This window comes from Bidens hawaiensis, unplaced genomic scaffold (genome assembly GCF_021521415.1).
Source record: "Bidens hawaiensis isolate Kalapana, Puna unplaced genomic scaffold, B.hawaiensis_p1.1 tig00018436_1, whole genome shotgun sequence".
In the NCBI taxonomy this organism is placed as follows: domain Eukaryota; kingdom Viridiplantae; phylum Streptophyta; class Magnoliopsida; order Asterales; family Asteraceae; genus Bidens; species Bidens hawaiensis.
This window is the reverse complement of record NW_027492787.1, coordinates 374495-382965: the sequence shown is the minus strand read 5'-3', so window position 1 is coordinate 382965 and position 8471 is coordinate 374495.

Sequence of the window (8471 nt, the reverse complement as noted above, 5' to 3'; positions counted from 1 at the left end):
TGCCCACCGCGTATACCACATATGTAAGGATCCAGACAAACGTATACGACTGCCTGAGGGCTAGCGCTTATACCTTTGTTTATAACGTTTTAGTGACACGTAGTCCCAAGTAAACCTTTTAATTCATTTGACTCGTTCTTTTAAAACAAGTTTATAAAGTTTGTGGCGTATTCACCTTTTTGATTTGGATCAGCTTCAATACACTGTCCGAGGGTCTTTCACATTTTCTTTTGGACCAGCTTCAATACACTGTCTGAGGGTCTTTCCCTTTTTCTTTTGCATCAGCTTCAATACACTGTACGAGGGTCTTTCCCTCTTATTTGTTATCTCGCACATATAGTACGAGTATAACCTTTTGTTAGTCGGATATACAATCCAGCTTAAGACCTCTAGTCTCTTTTGTAAAATCTTTACCTCGATTTTAATTTCTTTATGAACCTTTAGTTCAAAACATATTTTCTTTATTTTAAACCTTTAGTTTAAAATATCATTTCTTTCTTTTCTTTTTCAAGTTAAAACTCTTTCTTTTAATCTTATTTACTTTTCTTTTCTTTTACAAGATAAACCTCTAGTTTATCTTGTTTTTCTTTTTCTTAAACTCTACGTTTGTTCTTCATTAAGAAATGTATACTTTTCTTTTCTTATTACTTAAGAATAATAAACTTAAATAATATTATAAACTAGAACTATTTTATACTTTATCTTTTCCTTTTTCTTTTATATCATGTTTGAATCTATAGTTCAAATCATGTATCTTCTATTATTATGTTCGAACCTTTAGTCCGACATGTTTTCTTTTCTAAAACCTACGTTTTCCAATACGTATACTTATATATATACATCATTTAGTTTATATGAATAATATAAACAATATATATATTTTCATTCACTTATTATTATTTAAAATATCTTTAAATAATATTTTTATCTTTATTTATTAATAAAGATTATTTTATTTGTATCTTTATTCTTTCTCTTTTTATTATTATTTAAAATCTATTTAAATAATAATCATATTTCATTTATAATAAAGAATTTAAACTTTTATTCTTATACTTTCTTTGTTTTATTTTCTTTTTGTTTATCTTCGAGGTATTGACAATACCTTGACTAGGGTCTAAGCTTTTATAATTTTATTATTATTTTATTCGGCCCTTATGCCTATCTTGTTTGGCTTGTTATTTTCTAGACTCTCGGGCAGCACTTCGACACTTGCACGTATATCGAGAAACTTGATCAACACCTCCTTGGCACGTAAATCGAGGCACACCGGTCTTTAAGACTCTTCGGCGCGCACTTCGAGGCGGGTCGTCTCGGGTCGGCACGTACTTTGAGGCAGGTCGTCGGGTCGGCACGTACTTCAAGGCGGGTCGTCGGGTCAACACGGTTTACGAGGTATATTGTCGGGTTTTTGGCACGGAAAACGAGGATGGTCAGCACGCTTACCGAGGTAGTGAGAGAAAGTATGTTCAAGAGAGAGAGTTGTGAAAGTTGGTGTGTGAGAAATGAGGGCTCATTAACCCTATTTATAGGTTGAGCCGCCATGCCATCGCGATACACGATGGCCTGAAAGAACCCGTCACGTATCGCGACGTAGGGTTGGTGAATCACCAAGTTGGTCTGCCACGTGGTAGACGCGGTGCCACATGGTGACATGTGACGGTCTTTTTGCCACGTAGCATGACATGTGTCACCTTGTCATAGCTTTATGCCACATGGTGACACATGGCAGGACACGTGTCACCCTGTCAGACATCGTCATCGTGATACGCGATAACGTTTGGTCTATAGCCGTCGCGTATCGCGATTAGGCCTTGGTGACAGATTTTTCATTAATTGTTGATTTTTAAGTTTAAAAATTGTCATTTTTGGTCCTTTATCTTTTGAACTTGGTATTTTTGACCCGATATTTTCGTGATGTTACAGGAATCAACATGGGCCTTGATTCTTAAGTCTTTAAATTTGTGCGCCATTCATACTCCGGCCATGAGGGCCTCTTACTCAGCTTCGTTGTTGGTACTGGGAAAATCCAGACGAACAGCGTAAGTCAGTTCAATTCGCTCGGGGCTTACAAGTATGAGCCCAGCTCCGCTCCCGTCTCCATTGGAGGCCGCCTCCGTATAAAGGTTCCATAGAGGTTATTTCTTTGGGACCTCGCCTTTTCCTTCCTTGTCTTTTAATATTGGATCTTCTTCCATAATTTGTTTTTCTTCAACTCCCGACGGAGTTTCTGTTAGAAAATCGGCTAACACTTGTCCCTTGAACGCAACCTGATGTTTATACTCAATCACGTGATCTACCAATTCAATGACCCATTTGGCCAGTCTTCCCAAAACCTCCTGTTTCATAAGGACTTGTTGTAGAGGGCGGTCGTATAGTACCCGTATTACATGGGCTTGAAAATAGCGTCTTAACTTACGGGCAGTGTACACTAGAGATAAGACCAATTTTTCTATCAGGGAGTATCTTTCTTCCGGCACTTTTAGCGTTCGGCTAATAAAGTATATGGGCACTTGGGCTCCTCCCCTTTCCACCATGAGAACTGAACTGATGGTTTTGTCGGTATGAGAGAGGTATAAAACGGGGACTTCCCCTGGCAAAGGGGACACGATTATAGGAAGGTTTCCCAAATGTGATTTTAGGTCCCTGAAAGCCTTGTCTACTTCATGGTCCCAGAAAAACTTATTCTTTTACATACTTCTTCTCAGCACGACCATGAAGGGAAGAATTTGTTCATCTATCTTGTAGAGGAATCGGTTTAAGGACCTCCTTGAGATTTTACTGGGGTCGCATGTGTAGCAGTGCCACTACTTTTTCGGTACTGGCTCTAACTCCCTCTTTGGTGATTAGTACCGCCAAAAATTTTCCTTCTTCGACCCCGAAGGAGCACTTCCCCAAGTTAAGCTTCATGTTGGCCCTCTCAACGTTTAAAAGGTCTCTTATATCCATTAACATTCTCTCCTCATCTCCGCTTTTTATTATCAGGTCATCAACATAAATTTTCACATTCCTTCCCCTCTAATGATCAAACAACTGATCCATGAACCGCTGATACGTTGCCCCGACGTTTTTCAAGCCAAAGGGCATTTTGGTGTAACCGAATGTACTTTCATTTGTGTAGAATGTTCTCTTTTCCTCGTCCTTAGGGTTCATTTGGATCTGATGGTATCCCTTATAAGCGTACAAAACACATCTTAGCAGGAACTGGGATAAAGATTCAATCTGCTTCTCCACTTCCGAAAGGGGATAAGAATCCTTTGGGCACGCTTTGTTTAGGTCTTAAAAATCGATGCACATACGCCAACTGTTGTCCTACTTGGCTATCATTACAGGGTTAGAGATCCATTGGGGGTATCTCACCTCCCTTACTATTCTCGCATGTAGTAACTTCCATGTTTCTTCTAGTACGGCTTGACTTCTCTCTAGACCAGACTTCTTTTTGTTTGTTTGAACGGTTCCATCCACTGGAACTCCTTGAGATTATGCTGCACTTGGGTTCGAGGAACCCCAGTCATGTCTTCGTTCCGCTATGCCAAAACATCTGTGTTACGTAGCAGCATTTCCTTCAACCCGGCTTTACCCTTTCACTCAACTGTGCCCCAATTTTTTATTGTCTACTCCGGATACTCCCCGTTGAGAATCCACACTTCGATATACTTTTGATGTTTCCCCGATTTGTCACTAGCTTCTATTCCGGCTACGATCTCGGCCGAGGATCGAACGGTGGCTTCTCCCTTTGGTGTGGGGAATCAAAGGTAGCCAAGGATTGTTGATGCTACAGTTCTGAGTGCCTTCACTATAGGTCTCCCCAGGATGACGTTGTACTTTGACGAGCCCTGACCACGGAGAATCGAATGTGTATCGTTTTAATTTGGTTTCCATCCTTGAGGGTCAGAGGGAGGGTAATAGAGCCGAGTGGTTCCACTACTTCTCCTGAGAATCCCATTAGGGGACATGCATCCTCTTCCAATTTACTCTGTATTTATTTTTTAAGTCGGACGAAACAATGCTCATACATCACTTCTACACCACCTCCTCCATCGACATGGACTCGAGTGATGCGATGTCCAGCCACACTGCCGAGATATTTAAAGGCATCTCTCGGGTTTCCTCGTCGCCCAGGCCAGGTAATGAAATGGGTACCTTCATCCACTACTGACTTGTAAGGCTTTGAGCTATTCTCCCCATCTTTACCAATCTTTCGTGGTCTTCGTCTTCACTTTCCCTTCTCCGTATCATATCAACATAGTTCCTATCTTCATATTCGTCTTTAACTTTAAAGCCTGGCTCACTGGAGGGCAGAGGAAATTGGTCAGATTTTAAAGCAGCTTCCCATAACTTCTTCAACTGGACACAGTTTTCAGTGGTATGTCCAGAGCTCTTGTGATAGTTGTAGTACCCCTAGGGATTGGCTTTGTAGGCCTGTTTGAAAGGACTGGATGGCCTGGGAATATACTTTGTTTTATCGGTGACCAACCCATCTCCGGCTCCAGCAGGTGGTCTCTTACTATATGGTGGCTTGTAGCGTATCCCTTCAGGTCGTGGACCCAGAGATAACCCGGGCGGAAAATACTGGGAAGCGGGTGAATAAGATGGGATGTGTGACGGCGGCTGATAGGGTATGAATCGCCCTCTCTCAGACGAATATTTTCCCTTCCCCAATATGGGTCCACCAACATTCTTACCTCTATTCCCCTATTGAGGAGTTATTTTCTTACTCTCCCATTCCCTTAGCTTGGACCCTGTGTCTTTCCCTCTAACGAAGGCTCTTACTCAGTCCATGAGCTGATAGAATGTAGTGGGAAAATCTTCCCCCAGCTTCTCAGTGAGTTGAAAAAACCTCACCCCATTTATGAACCCATTTATCTTCATAACTTCTGGAAACACTTTGATGTTCATGCTTTCAATTATATAACGGTCCATGAACAGCTCAACCTTTTCTTCTCCCGCCGTCGGATGTGTAAGATCTTGTTGGGGTTTTTCATAGCCTTACGTTGTTAGCTGAAATTTCGTAAAAACTTTCCCCGCAACTCTTCATAGTTGTCGAGACTTTCGGGTTCTAAACTGTCAAACCAAACTCGAGCGCCCCCGTCAAGGTCTGCGGGAATATGAGACACCAAGCAGGCATGGTCCATCCACTAACTAACCCTGCTCCCATAAAGCATGTAAATGGTCTTTAGGGTCTTGAGTCTCATCGTATTTGTCAACGGTGGTTGGATATCGAAGCTGGGGAGGTAGCGATGCCTCGGCGATACGCTTGGTAAACATATAGACATCCGAAGTGTCTGACGGGCGGTACGGAGTTTCTAAAATACTTGAAGTGACTTTTTCTTCGCCCTTGGTCACGGATAAAAAAGGTGGCTAACGATTCGAGCAGTAAATTCGATTCTTTAACTGGTGTATCTCCGGGCCTACTTTCTTTTGCCTGATCTGGGGTTTCAAAAAAAAGTCGTGCTTTGACTACCATCAACTTATCTTTCTTTTCTTGTTCTTCTAAGCATGCTTTTAGGGCATCCCTGTGAGCTCGGGAAAACTCTGGGATCACCTTCCATCGTTCCTCGGTGTCCTCTTGGACATCTACGTCATTCTTCTCAGCCTCGTCTCTTTCCATCTCATCTTCGATCAACACTGGACCTTCGTTTCTCTGACCATCTGGCAAAACATGGAATGCGTCTGCTTTGGTGTGTTTGGTTATTGAGCCATCATCAGCTGAGCCAGAAGGAAACGGCAGTGGCGTTTCCTTTAGGCTATGATCATCCATTCTTTCAAGGTTTTGGTGAGACTTTCAATCAAGAAAGTCCCACGGATGACGCCAATGTTGGAACCCTAGATGAATTCTCGAGTTATTAATTACTTGAGGAATGGTTGGTTAAATTAGTGAGTAGTAGTAGGAATGTTTTGTATTAAATATGAATGATCCTTACAAGTGTTCATCCCTCCTCTCTTATAGGAGAGGAAGGGATTCTGATTACATGTATCATAATTCCAAGTAAAGAGCTACTTTCCTCTGGTCCCTTGGCTTCCCCGTTGAATATTCATTTTCCTCCATGTATCCATTGTATCTTCTCTTTAGTCCAGGAGATAACCTTCCTTGAGCCTTCCGCCAGGACCAAGGAACAGGGCCTCTCCTCAGCTATGATGTGACTTGACCCTGTCTTTATTCTTTGCTTTACCCTTCCTCCATTGGGCTTCGTGGGTTTTCCCCTTCGATTCTTCACATTCTTCTTATTTGGGCCATCTTACGAGCCCATGTTTCATGTAGGCTCTTCATATTGAAAATTAGGTAAATGAAAGACGCGTTGGTTTTATTCGATGATATGATTGATCATGGAATCAAACCTACACCATTACATATAATGTCATAATCGATGGGTTTGGAAAGATAGGTGATATTGGATCTATGTTAAACATGTACAAGAGAATGGGTAGTTATGATTGTACACCTGAAGTTATACTTTCACATCGATAATTGACGGTCATTGTCGCTTTGGTGATTTTCCGAACGCTTTGAAGATTTGGGACAGGATGAATAGAAGGAATTTGTATCCAAATTGATGCATGTTTTCGATTATTATACGAATTTGTGTAAATAAAGTAGGTTAAACGAGGCTCGTGACCTTTCAAAGGAACTGATGAAATGTGGCGATATTGTTGCTCAAGTGTTTATTTACAACCCTGTAATTGATGGGTTTTGAAAAACAGGTGTTTTGAAAAGCGGGTGTTGCAACCCAGGCGTTGCGATGACGAGACAACGCAAATTCGTTTGGTATTAAATAGGTTCGTTACGGTATTAGAAATAACCCAAATAATAAAGGGGAAAGTGAATATGGTGTTGTTAGACACCTAACCTTACACGTAAAATCAATCAAAACTACGTCGTTTTGATTAAACTTAACTCAATTTAAATTATTCCATATTGATATGAAGATTCTTAATATAGCATCCCCTCAATGTTGATTATTGCTTTTCCTATATGCACAGCTCATTCCCCGACAATTTTCATCCTGTTCTTTTAACAAAAGTAGATTACAAGTAGATTTCAAATAATTTACATGTCAATAAAAAGATTATTAAGGTGTAAAATTATGTTAAAGAGGGCTTTATTTCAACCAGAACAAAATTGAATGTTGTTAATATAAAATTGATATATTTCTCTCATTTTCGTTTATCTTCAAACTCCCAAAAAATCATTTATAGCAATAGCCAAATTACTATTATTGCGGACTTCTCTTGTGAAAACATGGATCTACTGGTGATAGATGGGTTACTTTAGGAACGATAGGTTTGAAACAAAAGATATGAAATCGGGTGTTGGTTTAAGATTGAGGTGGAAGATGAGAGACATAATTTTGGAAATAGTATCAGATAAATGAAAGAAAATAGTTTGTGAATAATAATATTTAATTGTATTAATCAAAACTACGTATTTTTTATTGGATTTTACGTGTAACGTTAGGCGTATAACGGCACCGTATTCACTTTCCTCAATAATAAAATTCCACAAATTAACTTTTTTTTAAAATTCAAAATTAAATGATAACAATTATAAAACAAAAGAATATTAACTAAAAAATTGAATTTCGGCTCCACCAAGCGACACCAAAGAAAATAAAAGTAGCCAGAAATGTTATGCTTAATATGTGTCCAGACTCTAGAACATGTGCTAAACAATTAACTAAGTCTCAACAAAACACTGAAATACCAACACACAACACAATCCAAATTGTTGATGTAATCGTTATATCGGATATACTTCCTTGTAAAAGTAAAAAAAAGAGAGATAAAAGACTTCATAACAAAAATAAAAAATAAAAATAAATAAAAAAATCGATTTTGAAAGTAATTTCTAAATAAGAAGGTAAAATAAGGAATCCCAAGAGTATTCTCTGCACATCCTTCATCTTCTTCTCTATAATTACACTAATGAAGAAACACGGATCTACTCCCCACTAATGGGTCCTAGATCCGATGAGTCTACAGGGTAGGATACGGTTAACTGCCAATACGATATGAACATAACTCCTAAAGTCCAATGACGTGAATCCTGCAAAACAGAACACCGTGAGCTCGTTACGGGAAGGATGAGGTGGGGGGTCTTCCCGTAACCACCCTCTAGCGTGAGAATAAGTACCGTTCTTATGAAGAGATAAAGTACTTAAGTAAATTGAGAGAGTACAGTTGGAGTGAATGAATACCTCATGATGATTGAGAGGGTATTTATAGCCGAAGGGTATGGGAAGATGATTGGCCAGCTGTCCGTTTGGAAGATGCTCTTCTAACCGCTTGGACATGTGTCCTCATACTACTGGTCTAGCTTATGCGTTGCATGTGCATGTATAACAACCTGGACACGTGTCCTCTTATGACAGGATGACGAACAACCCTGGTCATGTGCACGGTTATAACAACCTGGACAGGTGTCCTTTAATCATTGGTTGATACATCACGTATTACTTAAGGGAGCATATTGG